Source organism: Chiloscyllium plagiosum, chromosome 4 (assembly GCF_004010195.1).
Source record: "Chiloscyllium plagiosum isolate BGI_BamShark_2017 chromosome 4, ASM401019v2, whole genome shotgun sequence".
NCBI lineage: Eukaryota > Metazoa > Chordata > Chondrichthyes > Orectolobiformes > Hemiscylliidae > Chiloscyllium > Chiloscyllium plagiosum.
The window spans coordinates 28628502-28652596 of NC_057713.1; the positions used below are offsets into that span (position 1 = coordinate 28628502).

The 24095-nt window shown below is 41.2% G+C and overlaps 1 protein-coding gene across 4 annotated transcripts in view; it reads left to right on the top strand.

The window, feature by feature from the left end:
- The window catches only part of LOC122548910 (CMP-N-acetylneuraminate-beta-galactosamide-alpha-2,3-sialyltransferase 1-like), a 161890-nt gene that overhangs the window by 11392 nt on the left and 126403 nt on the right, over positions 1-24095 (top strand). For 2 of the 4 annotated variants that reach the window (XM_043687874.1, XM_043687875.1), the window contains exon 1: positions 23278-23853. The exons of 1 other annotated variant lie outside the window; for it this stretch is intronic. The gene's annotated coding sequence lies outside the window, so the exon portion shown is untranslated. Of the gene's footprint in view, positions 1-23275; positions 23854-24095 lie in introns of those variants that run through there. One more of the 4 variants, XM_043687871.1, reaches the window with a different exon arrangement.

Genomic DNA, 24095 nt, shown 5'->3' on the forward strand with positions numbered 1-24095 from the left:
CCCTGGGTACTGCCTCATCAATGCAGCTATGCCTGAATCCAATCCTAGCCACCAGACATTGTGTTTCAAATTATAGTGACTGAGTGAAGTCTTAATGGAATATCCAGAAGTCTTCCAGGAAGATTTAAGGATTATCGGAGGAGCCAACTGAGCCAACTTTTCATAAGAGACCAGAACCGAATATACACCTTTAATCTGTAAAGCTTCCCAGTACATATTCTCAGCCTAGCCGAGATTTTACTTAAAGTTAAAAGTTGGAGTCCAGAGCAATTGTTGTTAAAAACTGGTTCTGCAATCACTCACATGACTGTGCCAGTATCAACCTCCATTAGAACCAGGTGATCATTTAACCAAACATTTATTTTGATTGGTTCTGATTTGGATGTTGACAAGATGTAGATGGATACTGGCCAATGAGTTATCTTACTCATTTAAGTCTACCATGACTCTTTTGCTGTCTTGAATCCACAAGCGACTTGCTGGCTAGGATCCTGAAGAAACTTTTAACTGTTTTGCTAAGGCTTGGCTTTTTTTTTGAGGTTTTGCTGTGGGCTGACCTGAAGTCCCTCTGAGCAGGATATATCCTGAGTAAGGCTATGTAATTGCCGACATTCAAATGATATGTTCCCCAAGCTCAATCAGATTTGCAAGGGTGTCCACTTCAATTAGAATACCCTACAACTCACATGCTCCACTTGCCACATTTTCCAATGATAAAGTCAATTGTAATGGGCTTCAGCTTTTACATGGTTACCTCATTTATCCCACAAAACAACTGGTCTCTAAGCATCTCACTAAGGGATAAAGCAAAGTTACATGCCTCTGCAAGTCATCTTATCCTTGTCAAAAAGTCTGACACAGATTCCCCTCATTCTTGAATTACCAAATAAAAACAATAGTATCTCAGAATTAAAAGAGGCTTGGGTCATAATATTTCTTAACTCAACTTTCGATATGTTTTAGTGTCTGGTGCCTCAGTGAGAGCTAGGCTCCTTACAATTAAAAGACTTGCAGGTTCATAGGGCATCAAGAGAATTAATCATTGCTTTTCATCTGCCCCAATATCATTTGCCCAGAAAATATATCACATTTTTTCCACATACTGGGCCCAATCTTTTATGGCAGGGTTGAATGAATCAAATTTTCCAAATGATGGCATGATGCCAGAAATGCTTACTCTAACTCAAAGACGACTGGTGCAAGCGAGTTTTTTCAGGAATGTGTTTTACTCTCATCATCATTGAAATAGGTCCTCAGAGGCCAGTAGCTCATCACCAAATGACCCTTAATTTACTAGTGGAAAAATCCTTGACTCTAACACAACCCCATTAGAGTCACCACTCAGAGTGTCTGTGTGGGTTTCCTCCCACAGTCAGCGATGTGCAGGCTAGGTGGTTCATCCATGGGAAATGCAAGGTTACCTGGGTAGGGTAAAGGAGTGGGTCTGGGTGTGCTGGTGTATAGAGGGTCAATGCAAGCTCGATGGGTCGAATTGCCTGCTTCCACACTGTAGGGATGCCATGATAACTGTTATGGATCACACCAGACCCCCTCAAAACATTTCAAGAAGCTAACCCAGACCCTGACTTCTCTAGTTGTCTTGAGCAGGTGTGAAGTGAATATTCTAGGAGTGATACAGCTGGTCAAAGCCTCTCATTTTAAACAACACAGAATTTATTTACAGGTACCGAATGAAATACAAACAAAAGAGAACACAATACAAACTAACTTAACCTATTCAATAACCTAACAGACTATCCCAACTTAACAGTGCTGTTCCAAATTCCTTCAACAATCCCCATAGACATCCCTTGGCAAAAAAGATAAAATCAAACACAGGGTCTTACAGAAGAGAGAGATGGCAGAGAGATTCAGCATGGAACACCTTCTTCCGTGTAGCTATTTATTTTGAATTCCCAGCTAACAACTGACCAGCAGCTCTGAACAGCCAGACTGCTAAAATCAAACCAAACCAGAGAAAAGCTGAGCTGGGAGACCTGGCCACTCTCCTTTCATTGTACAAGAGTTTTTCTTTTAACTTGAAAGTCTTTTCAAGTAAATAAACTCAGACATCTCAGCAACTCTGCCTTATACAACACGTTAAAAAAAACAAAGGCAACACAACCATGTTAAAGGAGTAGCATTGTCATATAACACACAACCACCAAATCTCTTGTTTCCTTCATTGTCTCTCAGTTCTGAGGTGTCTTCTTTGATCTCCAGTACTGGATTTGGAGAAATTTTCTTCTATTAAATATTGGATGGATCAGAACCATTGTCTTTATTTACTACCATTGATTTCCCCTCGTTTCTGGCAATTACCTGAAGTTTAACCTAACTGTTTGCAAACTTGGCCTCACTACTGGTCCTGGAGAATAAATTTCTGCCACACATATCTCATAGAGTCATAGAGATGTGCAGCATGGAAACAGACCCTTTGGTCCAACCTATCCATACCGACCAGATATTCCAACCCAATCTAGTCATTGTCTATTTATCTCATCCATGCCTCTCATAATTTTGTAAACCTCTTTAAGGTCACCTCTCAGCCTCCGATGCTCCAGGGAAAACAGCCCCAGCCTGTTCAGCCTTTCCCTATAGCTCAAATCCTCCAACCCTGGCAACATCCTTGTAAATCTTTTCTGAACCCTTTCAAGTGTCCAATAGGAGGGAGACCAGAATTGCACGCAATATTCCAACAGAGGCCTAACCAATGTCCTGTACAGCGCAACATGACCTCCCAACTCCTGTACTCAATAATCTGACCAATAAAGGAAAGCATACCAAACGCCTTCTTCACTATCCTATCTACCTGAGACTCCACTTTCAAGGAGCTATGAACCTGCACTCCATGGTCTCTTTGTTCAGCAACACTCCCTCGGACCTTACCATTAAGTGTATAAGTCCTACTAAGATTTGCTTTCCCAAAATGCAGCACCTTAGTTCTCCCTGTATTCCATGAGATCTAACCTTGCTAATCTGTCTCCCATGCCAACACAGAAGCCTGCTGTATGTTGGTTAGTCTAACTTTAGATTGGTTAATGAGTCATTGGAATGTTCAAGCTGATTTATTATATTATGAGCTCTCCATGACTAGATCTTACATCATCGAACATTTTCCCTTCAAATTTCGCAGTAATGTGTGATCTTACATCATCATTATGGAGGTGCTATTGACACAGTCTCAGACACTAACCCTGACAAACTCAAATGGTACAAAACTCTCATCTACACCTTTCTTCCTATGATATTTGTCAATTCAAATGCATCCAGGCTGTTGTCCCACATTCTACCTACTTAGGTTTGATATCGTCGAAGGTTCTGTTAACCTATGCTCCTATCCATGCCAAATTCCATTCAACCATCAATCCTGTGCTCACTGACCTTCATTGCAGTCTTTTTGCACAATGTCTCAATTTTAAAATTCTGCTCCTTGTTTTCAAACCTCTCTACACCCCACTCCTGTTTATCTCTGCAATCTTCTTCTGGCTCATAGCCATCTGAGATATTTGCATTCCTCTTATTCTGACCTCTGGAAATCCAAATAGATCATGTTCATTGGCTCTCCTTTGTCTAACTTGGTCATTATCTCCTCAAAAAATTCTGAAATCACACAAGACCACGTTATAGTCCAACAAGTTTATTTGAAATTGCAAGCTTTCAAGGCGCTGCTTCTTCGTCAGGTGAAGTGGACATTTTATGTTTTTGATTTACGTTTAATCAGAAAGTAACCTACAACGGATATTCAAATTAGCGGCTACCATCATTCACTGAAATCATAGTTTTCCTGTGATGTTACTTCATGTTTTGTGTTGGGCCTCTCATCCTGATTAATTTATCCTGTTAAAAAGATCTTCCAAACTATGAACCAAATAAAGTAAGCAACAAGCACTGCTTCACCTCTGCACTGAATTCCCACACTGCTCTAAAATCCGAGAAATAAATATTCATTCAGGTTATACCTCACTCCAAATGTGACCTTCGCTTCCAGATCATGCAAAGTTTTCAGATTATTTATAAACATTAATGATTATGAATCCCTTCAGCTTGGAAGCTGTTTTAATTGTGAAAATCCTTAGTTTCATGTTTCTCCATCTGCATTCACTGTTCATTTGAAATGTTGATCATTTTTCTTATTGAAATAATTCTTTGTGACTTAGCAACTTAGACTCCCTTATTCTCAATCCATGTCTTCTGAATTATGTACAGAGCAAAATAAATGCATATTTCCAAATCATTGAAATGGTTCAATATTTTAAAAGCTTCAGTTAAGCCTCCCATTGTTTTCTTTTCCCAAGAGACTAATCTTTTAGAATCAACAATTGCAGTTCATAATTGAAGTCTTAATTTCATTTATCATTCAATGGCCCCCTTCTAAAATCTCCTGACATCTCTAATGAACCTGAAACTTGCAAAAGGCCATGCGATCAATTCGGTAAACTGTACGTCTAAAAATGTTTTAATCTGTAAGATAGTTTTTTTTGTTGTGTTTCAAATAATGTTTTGGCAATAAGTGTGAGATGTAAGTGTGTCAATATAAATACAGAGAGAATCACAGATGAAAATCTCGTTCCAATTGCTTTCTGAATTTTTATTTTCTATGTTAATTTTACACTAAAATGTAGAGGCACAGAGTCCCACTTGCTCCACAATTCCCACCCATACATCACCTCTCCTTGCACCATATCATCTACTCATCCCTTCTGAAGGGAGAAAGAAAAATAAGGAGGGCGAGAGAAAGAGAGAGAATAAACAAAATAGAAAACAAATTGTACTGTGGCATTGCAAAGCATTAGAGAAAAAGAGTAAGAAAGCAAAAAGAGAAACAGCAATTTAAGATCCAAACAGTCAAGAAACAAATTGTATTCTGCGTCACTGATATCCAGGAGGTTTAGAGTTAAGGAGTCATAGAGATGTACAGCACGGAAGCAGACCCTTCAGTCCAACACATACATGCCGACCAGATATCCCAACCATATCTAGTCCCACCTTGCTAGCACCCGGCCCATATCCCTCCAAACCCTTTCTATTCATATACCCATCCAAGATACCTTTTAAATGTTGCAATTGTACCAGCGTCTACCACTTCCTCTAGCAGCTCATTCCATACACGTACCATCCATGTGTGAAAACGTTGCCCCTTAGGTCTCTTTTATATCTTTCCCCTCTCACCCTAAACCTATGCCATCTAGTTCTGAATTCCCCCACTCCAGGGAAAATACTTTGTCTATTTATCCTATCCATCCCCCTCATAATTTTGTAGACCCCTATAAGATCACCTCAGTGTCCACACTCCAGGGAAAACAGCCCCAGCCTATTCAACCGCTCCCTGTAGCTCAAATCCTCCAACCTGGAAACATCCTTGTAAATCCTTTCTGAACCTTTTCAAGTTTCACAACATCCTTCTGACAGGAAGGACACCAGAATTACACACAATATTCCAAAAGTGCCTAACCAATGTCCTGTATAGACACAACACGACCTCTCAACTTCTGTACTCAATACTCTGACCAATAAAAGAAAGCATACCAAACGCCTTCTTCACTATCCTATCTACCTGCGTTTCTACTTTCAAGGAGCTATGAACGTGCATTCCAAGGTCTCTTTGTTCAGCAACATTCCCTTAGCATTAAGTGTATAAATCCTGCTAAGATTTGCTTTCCCAAAATGCAGCATCTGCATTTACCTAAATAAAACTCCATCTGCCACTCCTCAACCCATTGGCACAACTGATCAAGATCCTGTTGTAATCTTTGCTGTCCACTACACCTCCACTTTTGGTGTCATGTGTGTAAACTTACTAATTACATCCCTTATGCTCACATCCAAATCATTTACGTAAATGACGAAAAGTAGTGGATCCAGCACCGATCCTTGTGGCACTCCACTGGTCACAGGTCTCCATGTATTCCATGAGATCTAACCTTGCTAACCAGTCTCCCATGGGGAGCCTTGTCGAACGCCTTACTGAAGTCCATATAGATCATGTCTACCACTCAGCCCTCATCAATTCTCTTTGTTACTTCTTCAAAAAACTCAATCAAGTTTGTAAGACATGATTTCCCATGCACAAAGCCACGTTGACTAATCCTAATCAGTCCTTGTCTTTCCAAATACATGTATATCCTGCCCCTCAGGATTCTCTCCAATATCTTGCTCACCACCAGTTTCTTCTAATTTATTGCAAAAATATATTTTATCCATTAAAAGGTTTGTCTACATTTACTGTAGACACTACAATAATTTAGTGGAGTTGGAAGTCTTAGATCTTATACTTATTAAAAAAGATGATGGGGTTTGGGCATCGCTGGCTTGGACAACATTTGTTACTCATCCCTAAATGTCCAGGGGCAAGGTCAGTGTTAATCACATTGTTATGGATTCACAGTCACACACAGGCCCAATATACATTAGTGAACCAGATATTTTCTTTTTCCAACAGTCAACTGTTGTTACACGGTTAGCTTTCTATGAAATTCCAGATTTTTATTGCTCTCAAGTTTCACCATCTGCCATAGTAGGATTTGAACTCGTGTCCCCAGAACACTATGATCTTTGTAAACAGTGTGGATACATACAGATTTTAAGAAACCACTACTTTCTCTTGTGAGAAACATTAACTTTCTGTTGACAACTTTGATGCAGAAGCCTCTTTGTCTTATAAGGCTGAGTTTTACACAAAAAAAATACAATTGGCAATCACTGCACTTTATAGGTGGTCTCTCTCTGTGATCTCCAGCAACTTATTTTACACTGATTACTTCACCTTGCAATGTACCATGGCACTATGGCGTTGCTCTTGTTTGCACTCACCAGTGGCACATGAACTCACCAGTGCAAGTTTAGTGCAGCCAGTGCCACCAGCTCCACACCAGGACAATCAACGCCAGCCACATAAATCCCTTCACAGTCCACCTATTGGTAAAGAAAAAAATTAAGAAAGGTTTCTGAGGTGGCATAGGTAGCGTGGTTGACATTCAATTGCACAGAAAATCTCAAATGTTGAATGTACTTCACATCATCATTTGCTTGATTGTCTGTCATTGTAACTACAGCTGCAAGAATCAAGTTGTTAACACCATCCCATACTCCTTGTGTGGGACCATCTCATGTTGAGATTCCTTCCAATTATTGACAATATTAACCTTTATTGAACAACTGGAAAAATGAAAGGATAAACAAAAACAGCTGCATTAGCTTCTGTGAACAAACAAGGGGCTTATTGCTTTTTGAACAATGACAAATTTATTTTCAATCAACAATCACTTCACCCATATTACATTTACTAATTAAGGCCAGATTGGCTTGTTGCACTCGATGCTGGAACACTGTATCACATTGAAGGTAATATTGCTCCTGCTGAATGTCCTTACCTCCTTCCTTGGAAGAATTCTGTTGCTCTCCTAGGGCTTCAGCATTCATTACATTCCCTGTTTGCTTGCTGTAATTGTGCAGGGCAAAACATGCAAGGATTATGTGGTACACTGTCTGGAGTGTACTGCAAGGAATCCCATACTGATCCAAACATCAGAACGTCATCTTGAGAAGGCCTTTTATCTCCACGATGGAAGAATGGGCTGTAGTAATTGAATCATGGAATCATAGAGATGTACAGCATGGTAACAGACCATTCGGTTCAACACGTCCATGCCGACCATGTGTGCATTCTCAGCCACAGTCAGGGGATTGTGTAATGGAGTAATTAGTCATGGTTGTGTAGGTAGCCTTTGACCCCTAGTAACCATCCTTGCAAAGCATCAGGACCTTGAAATGAAGCAGGATCATGAGGGTTCTCAAAGACACAGGTACTAAGATGGCTCCCTGGGTAATAGGGCAGACATCTAAGATATGGTACCAATGATCACAAATGGCTTGTACATTGATGGAGTGGAACTGTTCTCTGTTGATGAAGACAGTTGTGTTATGATTTGGTGCTTTCACTGCAAGGTGTGTAGAGCACTTTGCAGTTGGGGGAAGCCTGCTATGTTGGAAAAGCATACAGCCTGCCTTGTAGCACTGATCTTATTACAGAGAAACAAGATGAAGAGGTGAGCTCTGTCATAAATTGCAGTGCGAACAGCTTTGTTGCATTTGTGGCCTGAAGGTTCCATGGATTTGTGGCCAGAAGGCCAGTGGATCCTTGGACACAGCCAGCTGTATAAAACTTTAATGCAACTGACACCTTGACAGCCACTAGAATAAGACAACCACCCACATTTTGCACACAGATCTATGCCATCCGCACAACCCACTTCAGCAAATGGCATAGATCTGTGAGAGTGTCATGGGACATCCTCAATCTGCAGTCATGAAATGCCTTGCTTGTCTGGAGGGAATGATGTACCTCTGGGCACATGCACCTCCTTTTTACCTTGAGGGGATGTTCTGCTGTTTCCTTCTTCATGTGGAGGCTGTTTGGCAGCTGCTAGAAGTTGTTGTTTATCCAGGGCTGGCAAATCATTTCCTCCTCAATTTTAGTGTGTCAGCATTATCACAGTGATGATAAGATCTCCAATGATTATAAATTTGCATCACACTTCCAATGAACTGCACTAGCAAAACTCCTTTCAGAACATGTTCTTAATTATCTAAACTGTCAGCATTTGCATGAGACAGAAAAAGCTGCTTAGCATAGTCTTCAATATTATAGTCATACAGCACAGGAACAGACTCTCTGGTGCAACCCAATGCCAACCAGGTTTCCAAAACTGAACTAGTCCCATTTGGCTGCATTTGGTCCATATCCCTCTAGACTTTTCCTCTTCATGTACTTATCCAAATGTCTTTTAAATGGTGTAACTGTAACTGCATCTACCACTTCCTTTTGCAGTTCATTCTGTATGCAAACCATCTTTTGCCGCCCCTCCCATCCTTTTTATATCTTTTCCCTCTCACTTTAAAATTATGTCCTCTAGTTTTTAACTCTACCCTAGAGAAAAGGATTTTGCTATTTATCTTACTTGTGCCCCTATTAATTTATAAACTTCTGTAAGGTCACCCCTGAACCTCATATGATCCAGGGGGAAAATGTCCAAGCTGATCCAGCATTGCCTCATAATTCAAACTCTCCAGTCCCAGTAAAGTCTTTGTAAATCTTTTCTGTACCCTCTCTAGTTTAATAATATCCCTCCTATTGCAGGGTGACCAGATTAGCACACAGTATTCCAAAGGTGGCCTCACTAACATCCTTACAGTTGCAGCATGACTTCCCAACTCCTGTATTTAGTGCTCTGACCAATAAAGGAAAGCGTGCCAAATGTCTTCTTTACCAGCCCTGTCTAAGGAACTATGAACTGAACCTGTAGGGCAGCTGATGAACAGGCAGATACAGTGTGCAGAGAGTCTGTGAGGAAGGACAGACAGTTAATAGGGCAGAGTTGCTGTCAGTGTGATCAGTTGGAGTGTGTTTATTTTAATGCAAGAAGTGTCAGGAATAAAGATGATGAACTTGGAACATTGGCCATTACAGAGACTTGGATATCACAGTGGCAGGAATGGTCATTGGATGTTCCAGGGTTTAGATGTTTCAAAAGAATAGGGAGGAAGGTAAAAGAGGTGGGGAAGTGGCATTGCTAATCAGGGACAGTATCACAGCTACAAAAAAGGAGGTCATCAAGGAGGGTTCATCTACTGAGTAAGTATGGGTGGAAGTCAATAACAGGAAAGGAGCAGTCACTTTATTGAGAGTTTTCTATAGACCCCACAGTAGCAACAGAGACACAGAGGAGCAGATTGGAAGGCAGATTTTGGAAAGGTGTAGATATAACAGGGTTGTTGTCATGGGTAATTCAACTTCCCTAATATTGATTTGAACCTCCGTAATGCAAGTAGTTTGGATAGAGCAGATTTTGTCAGGTATGTCCAGGAAGGATCCCTGACTCAATATGTAGGTTGGCTGACTAGAGGGGAGGCCATATTGGATTTGGTGCTTGGCAGCGAAATCGGTCAGGTGTCAGATCCCTTGGTGGGAGAGCATTTCGGCCTGGTTTATTATTCCTCTGAACAAAATCAAGGACAGAGTATCCTTGAGCCGAGGAACTGCTTTTAGCAAAAAAGAGGAACTAGCTTTGTGACATCTCCCTTAAAAAAATGAACCATCAATACCAAAAGATGGCATCATCTTTAACCCTTCATAACCGGTTAGTATGCTAAACACATATATACATTATACTAACTATAAACATGAAAACATGCACAACCACGTGCAAATTCAGGCTGCGGTATACCCACCAACGAACATGTCCGTATCTCATTTGAGTCTCGATAATGCATCAGCAATCACATTTTCATGACCTGCCGCATGTACAATTGTCAACATGCACAACCACGTGCAAATTCAGGCTGCGGTATACCCACCAACGAGCATGTCCGTATCTCATTTGAGTCTCAATAATGCATCAGCAATCACATTTTCATGACCTGCCACATGTACAATTGTCAAATTGAATGGCTGCAGCAACAAGCTCCACCTAAACAGTCTGACATATTTGCCCTTAAATTTTTCCTCAAATGTCAATGGGTTGTGATCAGAGTATACAGTTGTCTCAGATGTATTGCTGGTAATATAAACACTGAAATGTTGTAATGCCAACACCAAGCTTAAAGTCTTTTTCTCCACCATTGAACATTTCTGTTGATGAACGTTCGACTTCCTGGAAAAATACCCAATGGGTCTTTCTATTCCCTTATCATTCTCCTGCAGGAGCACTGCACCGACACCCACATCACTGGCATTGATAGCCACCTTGAAAGGCTTCATTTAATCCTATGTGGCTAATACTGGGGCATTGGTTAGCACAGTGTTTAGGCTGTCAAATGCTTTTTGACAGTCCTCTGTCCACTGAAACTTCTTGCCCTTTTTTAACTATTCGGTGAGTGGAGCAGCCACACTGCTAAAGTTCGGCACAAACTTTCAGTAAACTCCACTCACACGCAGGAACCGTAGCACTGCTTTTTTTATTGTCAGTGTGGGAAATTCCCCAATTACTTTCATTTTTGCAACCCGTGGGGGCCATTTGTCCATGTCCGATAACATGGCCCAGGAAGATGACTTGGGCTTTGGCAAATTCAACTTTAGCTAGGTTTACCACCAAAGTCGATCGGACAAGTCTGATAAGTGTTGTAAATATTCCTTCCATGAGTGACTAAAAATCACCAGTCATCAATATACACCACACAGTTGGGTAATTCAGCAATGACCTTATTATCCAATCACTGAAATGTGGCTGGAGCATTTTTCATAACAAATGGCATGACTTTGAACTGATATGGCCCATTGGTGTTATGAAAGCCAAAATTGCTTTTGGTCTCCCTGACAGAGGTACTTGTCAATAGCCTCTGAGCAAGTCCAACTTAGACCTATTTTTCGATACAGTCCTTCAACCTTGGTATTGGATATGCATCAGTCTTGGTAATGGTGTTGACTTTGCGATAGTCCACACATAACCGTTGGGTACCATCTGGCTTTGGCACCATGATTATAGGTGAGCGCCAGTCACTGTGACTCAGTTCGATCATGCCATCTTGGAGTATGTGCTCTGCCTCCTTGTGAAGCTGTGCCAACCTTAGAGGGTTATGCCTATAAAAATGTTGCTTAATCAGAACAGCATCTCCTATATCTACGTCATGCACAATTGGGTTAGTACTTCCCAGTTTATTTCTGCAAATCTCCCCGTGTGAGAATGATAACTCTTTCAGGTAATTTTGATTTTCTGGTGGAAGGTGACTCAATAACTTATCCCTATTTTTGATAATTTCCTCATTGTCCAATTTAATTTGAGGAGCGTCCAATTCAGAATCCTCTGAACTTGGATCTTCCTTCTGTGCTGTAATCATTAATACCTTCTCCTCTTGCTTTCCTTCCCTATCAAAATACCTTTTGAGCATATTCACATGACACAATCTGTGGGATTTCTTCCTGTCTGGAGCATTTATCAAGTAGTTCACCTCACTCAGCTTCTTCTCTCTTTGATAAGGTCCACTAAACCTTGTTTTTAAAGGCTCATCTGTCACTGGAAGTAACACCAATACTTTATCCCCAATTGCAAAACTGCGAATTTGTGATTTCTTATCCACTTCTTGTTTCATTGTATGCTGTGATACTTTTAAATGCTGTCTAGCCAACTCTCCAGCTCTATTTAATTGTTCTCAAAAAATAAACACATAGTCCAAATGGGTGGTCTCTGAATTCTGACTTATTAATTTCTCCTTAATGAATTTTAACGGTCCTCTTACTTCATGCCCAAAAATCAACTCACATGGTCGACATGAATTTGTTTGATTCATTCGGTGCATCTCAGATCGCAAAAAGTACAAACGGAACTCTCTTATCCCAATCATCTGGACAATTCTGACAATATGCCCTCAACATGGTCTTTCATGTTTGATGTCATCTTTCTTGCGCTCCCTGTGATTCTGGATGGTACACGGTAGATACGAACTTCTTCATTCCCAAGTTATTCATAACTTCCTTGAATAGTTTGGATGTGAAATTTGATCCTTGATCTGACTGGATCTTTATTGGCAGTCTGTATTGAGTAAAAATATTTCTGTAATTCTTCTACAACCCTTTTAGCTGTGATGTTGCGTAAGGGGAATGCCTCTGGAAATGTAGTCGACTCATTCATTATGGTTAATAAATACTTATTCCCACTTTTTGTTTGAGGTAGGGGACCTACGCAATCAATCAAGACTCTTGTGAAAGATTTCTCAGATGCTGGAATAGGTATTAAAGGTGAAGCTTTTATTACTGCCTGTGGTTTTCCAAATAGCTGACATGTATGACATGTCTGGCAAAATTCAACTACATTTTTGTATAGTCCAGGCCATTAATAATGTCTGTATTTTAGCCTGTGTTTTCCTCACATCTAAATGACCTCCAAGCAGTAGCTCATGTGCCAGTCGCAACACCTCCTTTCTATACCTTACTGCAAAACGATTTAATTAATCTCTACCCACTTCTCATCTGCTTGAATGTGTGATGGCCTCCATTTCCTCATTAAGACATCATTTGTTAAGTATTAACACACAGGAATGCATTCACTTTTTTTCTCTGTAAATACCTTTTAATATAACTGTTTGAACTGCTCATCTTTCTGCTGTAATTCAATTAGCTTAGCAGAGCTAAAAATACTTACATGTTTACCTATTTGCTCCTTCTCTGTTCCACTTATCTGATAGAAAAATGTTTCTGATAAAACTATGTCAGTTTCCTTATTTGTGCCTTTTGATCCCTCCTGCCTCAGCTTGTGCCTCTGTGATTTTGTCATCACACAACTGGGGAAAAATCTTGGATAAACATTCTCCATGTCTTCAGTTGTCTGTGTCTCTACTGGCCTTTCGACTAGAATAGGCCTAACGGTGAGTCAGTTATATCATTTGCAAGAACAAATTGTCTTCCTGGAGCTGAGAGTTTGTCCAGTACTCCTCCCACAAATTCTCCACTCTTCTCTGGACTCTCTAGCTTCACTTTACATAACTGAGCACTATTTGTCTCACTATGAATTCCTGCTACCAGCACCTTTTCTGGCAATAGTCCCTCAGGAATGCATATCTTCTCATCGTTCAGCATTACAGATTGAGAGAATCCTATATCCCTTAATATTGCAACATCCTTACCTACTGCTCCTGGCCTATGTGAATAACCTTTACCCTTGCATGTATATCTTTTAAGCAGGTCTGGCACTTCCTCCTTAATTCACCTCTGATCATCTTGTACACTCTGAGGTAGTTGTCTAACTTCCCTTGTGCTTTTTATTACTAGTCCCACAAATCTTCCAGGCTAGTCTGGTTTTTCTACTTCTGGCTTTCTCCTTGCCCACCAAAACATGATTTTGTGTGGCCCATTTTATTACAATGAAAATACTGGAACTTTTTAAGTTCTTTGTCCCCCTCAAGGGTTTCTTTTTTACTGTGGTAAGTTATCTTTATGATCTTCCCTGAGATCCCTTGCCTTTCCATGTGAGAATTTCTCTTTACCCCAGTTTCTATCCCTCATGGACTGAAATTGATTCTGGAAGCCAAACCGAGTTTTACGGGCAGCTTATAATCATCACCCACTTCAGCTGCTAACTTTGCTGTTTTACCTCTCTGCTCTTCCACTTGAGTTTGCACTACTTCAGACAGTGAATTTTTGAATTCCTCCAAAATAATTACCTTTCTAGGTTTGCTCAATTTTTAAAGCTTATTCCTCTATCGAAATTACTCTGTTTGATCCTTTCGAGTTCAAAATAGGTTTGACCAGGGTCCCTCCTTAGATTTCTGAAACGTTGTCTATAGGCTTCTAGTACAAGCTCATGTGCACTTAAAATGGCTTTTTTCACCTCCTCATACTCCCCAGATATTTCCTCTGATAGTGATGCAAAGACCTCACCAGCCCTACCTACACGTTTCCTGTGCATCAACAAAACCCACATTGCCACTGGCCACTGCTTTGTTTAGCCACCTTTTCAAATGAGGTGAAAAAGGCTTTCACATTCTCCTCATCAAATTCTGCGTCTTACAATCTTATACTCCACAACCACTTGATGAAGGTGCTGTGCTCTGAAAGCTAGTGCTTCCAAACAAACCTGTTGGACTATAACCTGGTGTTGTGTGATTTTTAACTTTGTACACCCCAGTCCAACACCAGCATCTCCATATCATCAAATTTAGGCAATGCTTGGACATATACAGTTTCTCACTCGACTACTGACTATGAGGGGCTTGCACATCCTCATTCTCTTCCTCAATAAGCTTACCCTCAGCCTTTATCTCCACCCTTTTAAACTGACTTTCCTTTTTAAGTGTCAGTTTTTGAAGTTCAAAAGCTCTCTCTCTTTCTTTCTCTGCTCTCTTTTTTCCCTCTCTTCTGCTTTTAATTGTAACTCAAACTGTTTCATTTCTGCTGCCCTTACCTTATCCGTCACCTCTAACTCAAGCTGTTTCATTTGCAATTGAATTTTTGCCAGCTCCACAGATTCTGATAGAGTCATAGAGTCATAGAGATGTACAGCATGGAAACAGACCCTTTCTCCAGCAAGTTTAAACCCTGAACTACTGCTGTAATTATCTCTCCTTTACTCACAGAAACAGACAGTTCCAGTTCCAGCTTCTCTGCTAATTCCTGCAACTTGGTCTTATTCACTTTTTGCACAACTTCCAAAGTCACCGCATCCACATCCAGAAAACATTTGGCGACTGAAAGAACCATAGTTGAAAAATGTGGTGCTGGAAAAACACAGCAGGCCAGGCAGCATCCAAGGAGCAGGAGAATCGATGTTTTGGGCATAAGCCCTTCTTCAGGAATGAAAGACTGAAAGAACCATTGCTATCCCAAGCTTTGTCTACTCAACCAAATCAACTCCTGAAATAAATACACCAGTACCTACTGTTTAAAATCCTGCAAAGAGCCCCCAATCTGTTATGGACTAGGCCAGACTACTCAAAACCTTATTTAGCAGGCAGCCCAGAACATAACTTTGCAATTTGTTTTGGTAAGTGTACAGTGAAAATTACCTGGAGTAAGTTAGTGAGGTTGACGACTAGATTTTAAAACAGACAAAAATTTATTCACACAATTACACAATGAAACACAAAGAACAGAATAAAGAACCCCTACAGAACTCAGTCTATCTGAACTAGACTTAATTATGCTGTTCCAACAATCCGATAAGCAAACTCCCTTTAAAAACCCAGTATAAACGGAACACATGCTTACAGGTTGAAGTTGAAGGGCAGAAAGAGAGAGAGAGTTTCCACACAGCTCACTATTGAACTCCTCGCCATTTCAAAACTGAACTAAACTGCTCAGCTAGAGAGCTGACACTCCCTTTCATTATACAGCAACTTCTAAAACATGACCACTTTGGCCTGAAGTCTCATCTGTTTACATGTAAACAAAAGACCTCTTAAAATCTTTTTCCTTTCTGTACCAAACCAGACTGATTGGAGCCGAGCCTGGTTATTACCCCTCTGAAAAAATCAAGGATGGAGTATCCTTGAGCTAAGGAATAGCTTTTAGAAAAAAGAGGGACTAGTTTTGTGATACTGTGAGTGCTGGATAGGTTTGTCCCACTGAGGCAAGGAAGGGATGGTAGGGTGAAGGAACCTTGGATGACAAGGGATGTGGAACATCTAGTCATGAGGAAGAAGAAAGTTTACTTCAGGTTGAGGAAGCAAGGATCAGAGAGGGCTCTAGAGGGTTACAAGGTAGTTAACAAGGAACTAAAGAATGGATTTAGGAGAGCTAGAAGAATGCAAGAGTAGGATTAAGGAAAACCCCAAGGCATTCTACACTTGTATGAGGAACAAGAGGTTGGCCAGAGTGAGGCTGATTAGGGATAGTGGAGGAAACCTGTGCCTGGACTCGGAGGAACTAGGCGAGGTCCTTAATGAATACTTTGCTTCAGTATTCATCAATGAGAGGGACCTTGTCATTTGTGAGGACAGCATTAAACAGGCTCATATACTTGAACAGGTTGATATTAAAAAGGTGGATGTGCTGGACATTTTGAAAAACATGAGAACAGATAACTTCCCTTGGTCCAGACAGGATATACCCAGGGTTACTACAGGATGTGAGGAAAGTGATTGTTGCACCTTTGGTGATGATTTTTTTCATCCTCACTGTCCACTAGAGTTGTAAAAGATTAGATTAGATTAGATTAGATTAGATTACTTTACAGTGTGGAAACAGGCCCTTTGGCCCAACAAGTCCACACCGACCCGCCGAAGCGACTGATTGGAGCCGAGCCTGGTTATTACCCCTCTGAAAAAATCAAGGATGGAGTATCCTTGAGCTAAGGAATAGCTTTTAGAAAAAAGAGGGACTAGTTTTGTGACATTGCGAGTGCTGGATAGGTTTGTCCCACTGAGGCAAGGAAGGGATGGTAGGGTGAAGGAACCTTGGATGACAAGGGATGTGGAACATCTAGTCATGAGGAAGAAGGAAGTTTACTTCAGGTTGAGGAAGCAAGGATCAGAGAGGGCTCTAGAGGGTTACAAGGTAGTTAACAAGAAACTAAAGAATGGACTTAGGAGAGCTAGAAGAATGCATGAGTAGGATTAAGGAAAACCCCAAGGCATTCTACACTTGCATGAGGAACAAGAGGTTGGCCAGAGTGAGGCTGATTAGGGATAGTGGAGGAAACTTGTGCCTGGACTCGGAGGAACTAGGGGAGGTCCTTAATGAATACTTTGCTTCAGTACTCATCAATGAGAGGGATCTTGTCATTTGTGAGGACAGCATTAAACAGGCTCATATACTTGAACAGGTTGATATTAAAAAGGTGGATGTGCTGGACATTATGAAAAACATGAGAACAGATAACTTCCCTTGGTCCAGACAGGATATACCCAAGGTTACTACAGGATGTGAGGAAAGTGATTGCTGCACCTTTGGTGATGATTTTTTTCATCCTCACTGTCCACTAGAGTTCTAAAAGATTAGATTAGATTACTTTACAGTATGGAAACAGGCCCTTCGGCCCAACAAGTCCACACCGACCCGCCGAAGCGCAAACCACCCATACCCCTACATTTACCCCTTACCTAACACTACGGACAATTTAGCATGGCCAATTCACCTGACCTGCACATCTTTGGACTGTGGGAGGAAGACACGGGGAGAATGTGCAAACTCCACATAGTCAGTCGCCTGAGGCGGGAATTGAACCCGGATCTCTGGCGCTGTGAGGCAGCAGTGCTAACCACTGTGCCACCGTGCCGCCCAAAATTGATTGGAAGGTAGTAAAAGTTACTCCCTTGTTCAAGAAATGGAATATGGATAACCCTGGGAATTAAAGACCAGTCAGTCTTACATCAGTGGTGGGCAAATTATCAGAGAGGATTCTGAGACACAGGATTTATGATTATTTGAAAAAGCATAGCTTAATTAGTGATAGTCAGGAGGGCTTTGTGAGGGGCAGGTATTGCCTCACGAGCCTTATTGAATTCTTTAAGGATGTGACAGAACACATTGATGAAGGTAGAGCAGTGGTTGTGGTGTACATGGATTTTCGCAAGGCATTTGATAAGGTTCCCCATGGTAGGTTCATTCAGAAAGTAAGGAGGCATGGGAAACAGAGAAATTTGGCTGTCTGGATACAGAATTGGCGAGCCCATACAAGACAGAGGATGGTGGTTGATGGAAAGCTTGGTGACTTGTGGTTTTCCGCAAGGATCTGTTCTGCAATCTCTGCTGTTTGTAATTTTTATAAATGACTTGGATCAGGAAATGGAAGGGTGGGTTAGTAAGTTTGCTGATGACATGAAGGTTGGTGGAGCTGTGGTTAGTGTGGAGGGTTGTTGTAGGTTGCAATGGGACATTGACAGGATGCAGTGCTGGGCTGAGAAGTGGAAGATGGAGTTCAACCTGGACAAGTGTGAAGTGAAGTATTTTGGAAGGTTGAATTTGAATGCAATATACATGTTGAAAGGCAGGATTCTTGGCAGTGTGGAGGAACAGAGGGATCTTGGGTTCCACGTCCATAGATCCCTCAAAGTTGCCACCAAATTAATAGGGTTGTTATGATGTGTTGGCTTTCATTCAGAGGGGGATTGAGTTTAACAGCCACGAGGTTATGTTGCAGCTCTATAGAGCCCCGGTTAGACCACACTTGGAATATTGTGTTCAGTTCTGGCTGCCTTATTAGAGGAAGGATGTGGAAGTTTTAGAGAGGATGAAGAGGAGATTTACCAGGATGCTGCCTGCACTGGAGGGCATGAAGAAAGATTGAAAGATTGGGGCTTTTCTCAATGAAGCAAAGAAGGGTTAGAGGTGACTTGATAGAGGTGTACAAAATGATGAGAGACATCGATGAAGTGGATAGCCAGAGACTTTTTTTCCCAGGGTGTAAATGGCTATCTTGAGGGGGTATAATTTTAAGATGATTGGAGGAAGATGTCAGAGGTAGGTTCTTTACACAGAGAGTGGTGGGTGCATGGAATGCATTGCCAGCAGTGGTAGTAGAGTCAGATACATTACAGACATTTAAGTGACTCTTGGATAAGCACATGGATGATAGTAAAATGTAGGATATGTAGGATAATTTGATCTTAGAGTCAGATAAAAGGTCAGCACAACATCGAGGGCCAAAGGGCCTGTACTTGTGTTGTACTGTTCTATGTTCTATGTCTCTCTCTGTTTGACAACACCCTCCAGGGCCCTACCATTAACTGTGTATGTCCTGCCCTTGTTGGTCCTACCAAAACGTAACACCTTGCATTTACCTAAATTCAACTCTATCTGCCAGTCCTCACCCATTGGCCCAGCTGATTGAGATCCCATTGTACTCTTAGATAACCCTCTTCACTGTTCATTATACCACCAATTCTGGTGTCATCTGCAAACTTACTAACCATGCTTCCCATATTTGTACCTAAATCATTTATATAAATGACAAACAACACCGATTCCTGCAGTACACTGCTGGTCACAGACGTCTGGTCCAAACAACTCCCCTCCACTACCATCCTGTATATCTACCATCAAGCCAACTTTGAATCCAACTGGCTAACGCTCCCTGGATCCCAAGTGATCTAACTTTACTAACCAGTATATAACATGGAACCTTGCAAAAGTCTATGTAGGAAATACATGCCTTCATCTATCTTCTTGGTCACATCTTCAAAAAACTCAATTAAGTTTGTGAGACATAGTTCCCACACACAAAGCCATGCTGACTCTCCCTAATCAATCCTTGCCTCTCCAAATGCATGTCAATCCAGTCCCTCAGAATCTCTTCCAACAACTTACCAATCAAAACTGCTGGAATATCTTGTCAATGACCTTTGACATTGTCCTTATTCCAATATTTGTAGTACAAGCTGAAGAATGTAAGTGTGGTAAGAATACTGAAATCCTGAGACCCCCCTCCCCTAAGTCATTTCATGTAAGAGCATGCTTGCAAATTAATACACTCCAAGAGGTCATCAGCTCTACCATGCAACTTATTGGACCTTGTGACATCTTTCAGGATGGCAGCCATTGACTCGTTGGTGTTCCACATGGGTCAATGATAGGGCCATAACTTTTTATTTTATACATTAATGATCTAGATGAAGGAACTGAAGGCATTCTAGCTAAGTTTGCAGATAATACAATGATAGATGGAGAGACAGGTAGTATTGAAAAGGCGAGGAGGCTGCAGAAGGATTTGGACAGGTGAGAAGAATAGGCAAAAAAGTGGGAGGTGGAATACTTCGTGGGAAAGTGTGAGGTGATGCATTTTGGTAGGAAGAAGAGGCATAAACTATTTTCTATATGAGGAGAAAATTCAACAATCTAAAGTGTAAAGGGACTTAGGAGTCCTAGTCCAGGATTCTCTTCAGGTAAACTTGCTGGTTGCATTGGTAGTTCGGAAGGCAAATATAATATTGGCACTTATTTTGAGAGGACTAGAATATAAACACAAGGATGTACTTCTGAGGCTTTATAAAGCTCTGATTGGACCACATTTAGAGTATTTTGAGCAATTTTGGGCCTTTTACCACAAGAAGGATGCACTGGACTTGGAGCAGGTCCAAAGAAGGTTCATGAGGATGATCTCAAGAATGAATGGCAAAACCTATGAGGAACATTTGAGGACTCTGGATCTATACTTGATGGAGTTTAGAAGGATGAAGGGGGATCTAATTGAAACATATAGAATACTGAATGGCCTGGTTAGAGTGGATGTTGGGAAGATGATTCCATTAGCAGGAGAAACTAGGATCTAAGGGCACAGCTTTAGAGCACTTTGGAACGGAGTTAAGAAAAAACCTCTTCAGCCAGAGCAGGGTGAATCTGTGGACTTCATTGCCATAGAAGGCTGTGGAGGCCAGGTCATTGAGTATATTTCCAACAGAGATTGATAAGTTCTTGATTGTCAAGGGGATTGAGGCTACATGGAGAAAGTGGAAGAATGGGGTTGAGAAACATATCAGACTTGATTGAATGGCCTAATTTCTGATCCTATGTCTTATGGTCTTTGAGAATTGTGGCACATAGGCGACAAGTTGAAGATCACTCTAAGATTATTTCTGCTGCACTGCCATGACTGTAATAAATCTATCATAACCAATGACATGGTCAAGACTTCTGGTGACAAGAATTTGTATCCCACTCAGTTGGGAAATGCATGTGTTTCCCATACAGAGTGCTATGATTACAAATGTCTTCAATTTGAACTGCGTAAGTGACCAATCAGTGTCACAGGGCATCACAAGCCATCACAGACTGGCTTAGCCAGAAATGCCACATCCCATGACTTAATCAATAAAATACTTCAAGTATGTGGTGAATATTGGCACAAGGTATGAGACTGGAAACTGTGAAATTATTTTAAAATAAAATCTTCAAGGGAGGTTTAATAGGTGTTCCAAATTACAAGAAGTTGAGGGTTTGGTTAAGAAAAAGAAGGAAGCATATGTAAGGTATAGATAGGATAGACCGAGTGAATCCTTAGAAGAATATAAAGGCAGTAGGAGTATATTTAAGAGGGAAATCAGGAGGGCAAAAAGGGGACATGAGATCCATTTGGAAAATAGAATTAAGGAAACTCCAAAGGGTTTTTATAAATACATTAAGGACAAAAGGGTAACTAGGGAGAAAATAGGGCTCCTCAAAGATCAGCAAGTTGGCCTTTGTGTGGCGCTGCAGAAAATGGGGGAGATACTAAATGAGTATTTTGCATCAGTATTTACTGTAGAAAAGGATATGGAAGATATAGACTGTAGGGAAATAGATGGTGACACCTTACAAAATGTCCAAATTACAGAGGAGGAAGTGCTGGATCTCTTAAAATGCAGGACCTGATCAGGTGTACCCTAGAACTCTGTGGGAAGCTAGAGAAGTGATTGCTGGGCCTCTTGCTGAGATATTTGTATCATCGATAGTCACAGGTGAGGTGCTGGAAGATTGGAGGCTGGCTAACGTAGTGCCACTGTTTAAGAAGGGTGGTAAGGACAAGCCAGGGAACTTTAGACCAGTGAGCCTGACGTCGGTGGTTGGCAAGTTGTTGGAGGGAATCCTGAGGAACAGGGTGTACATGTATTTGGAAAGGCAAGGACTGATTAGGGATAGTCAACATGGCTTTTTGCGTGGGAAATCATGTCTCACAAACTTGATTGAATTTTTTGAGGAAGTAACAAGGAGGATTGATGAGGGCAGAGCAGTAGATGTGATCTATATGTATTTCAGTAAGGCGTTCGACAAGGTTCCCTTGGAAGATTGATTAACAAGGTTAGATCTCACGGAAGACAGGGAGAACTACACATTTGGATACATAACTGGCTCAAAGGTAGAAGACAGAAGGTGGTGGTGGAGGGTAGTTTTTCAGACTGGAGGCCTGTGACCAGTGGAGTGCCACAAGGAACGGTGCTAAGTGCTCTACTTTTTGTCATTTACAGAAATGATTTGGATGTGAGCATAAGAGATACAGTTAGTAAGTTTGCAAATGATACTAAAATTGGAGGTGTAGTGGACAGCGAAGATGGTTACCTCAGATTACAACAGGATCTGGATCAGATGGGCCAATGGTCAGAGAAGTGGCGGAAGGAATTTAATTCAGATAAATGCGAGGTACTGCATTTTGGGAAAGCAAATCTTAGCAAGACGTATACACTTAATGGTAAGGTCCGATGGAATGTTGTGAGCAAAGGGACCTTGGATTGCATGTTCATAGATCCTTGAAAGTGGATTTGCAGGTAGATAGAATAGTGAAGAAGGCGTTTGGTATGCTTTCCTTTATTGGTCAGAGTATTGAGTACAGGAGTTGGGAGGTCACGTTGCGGACATTGGTTAGGCCACTGTTGGAATATTGCGTGCAATTCTGGTCTCCTTCCTATCGGAAAGATGTTGTGAAACTTGAAAGGGTTCAGAAAAGATTTACAAGGATGTTGCCAGGGTTGGAGGATTTGAGCTACAGGGAGAGGCTGAACAGGTTGGGGCTGTTTTCCCTGGAGCGTCGGAGACTGAGGGGTGACCTTATAGAGATTTACAAAATTTTGAGGGGCTTGGATAGGATAAGTAGACAAAGTCTTTTCCTTGGGGTTGGGGAGTCAAGAACTAGAGGGCGTAGGTTTAGTGTGAGAGGAGAAAGATATAAAAGAGACCTAAGGGCAACATTTTCATACAGAGAGTGATAAGTGTATGGAATGAGCTGCCAGAAGAAGTGGTGGAGGCTGGTACAATTGCAACATTTAAGAGGCATTTGGATGGGTATATGAATAGGAAGGGTTTGGAGGGATATGGGCCGGGCGCTGGCAGGTGGGACTAGATTGGGTTGGGATATCAGGTCGGACTGAAGGGTCTGTTTCCATGCTGTCCATCTCTATGACTCTATGACAGCGGATGTTAGAGGAGGGAGAATTAATAGTTCCCAATGAGTGTCTAACACAGATAGAGAACGTATTGGAGAAATTTGCCTTTTTTTCCTTACTAGGAGCGTTGGTAAGGGGCAGAAAGGCAAATTTAAAAGTTACTGTGAAATGTGCAAAGAACAGTGAACCAGCTGAATTGTTCTGTGGACAGAGTTGGTAATTTGATGGGCCTCAAAGTCATCCGCTATTTTTTTAAATTCCGAGCTCCCATATGCAAAGGTAATGTCGTCTTTCATTGTTCGCCACATCTTGACTTTGCCAACTCTCGGAGGAGGAGGGGAGTCGACTCAGTGTTTCATTTCTGTCCTCATTGGTTTGGTGCCTGCTATGCAGCTAGGTGGAGCTTGTATTTGGGGCGACTGGTTCCAAGTCCATTATTTGACTGAACTTAATCTTCTTGATGAGGAAGCACTCTGCTCTTCGTGTTTTTAATGAGACTGCCCGCCTTCGCTGCAAAATTCTCTTTGTTTTACTGACGCCTCCAAACTTGGTACATGTCTGATCCCAGCGGGGGTAAGTATTCAACTTTACTCGGAGATCTCTTCGGTCAGAATGGTCCGCCTTTGTAAAAGAAAATCAATTATTTTCATGCCCACAATGTTTTAATGCTGATCCGTTTCTCTTTATTAATTTTATTTTTGCAGAGCTGCGTTAATGGAAATTGTATGTGTTTGTACGTTTTATTTTGTTAGCCATAATACTGAGAAAACATTTCTTTTTTCTCTGTCTTTAATTGGAGGAACTATAAAGTTCTC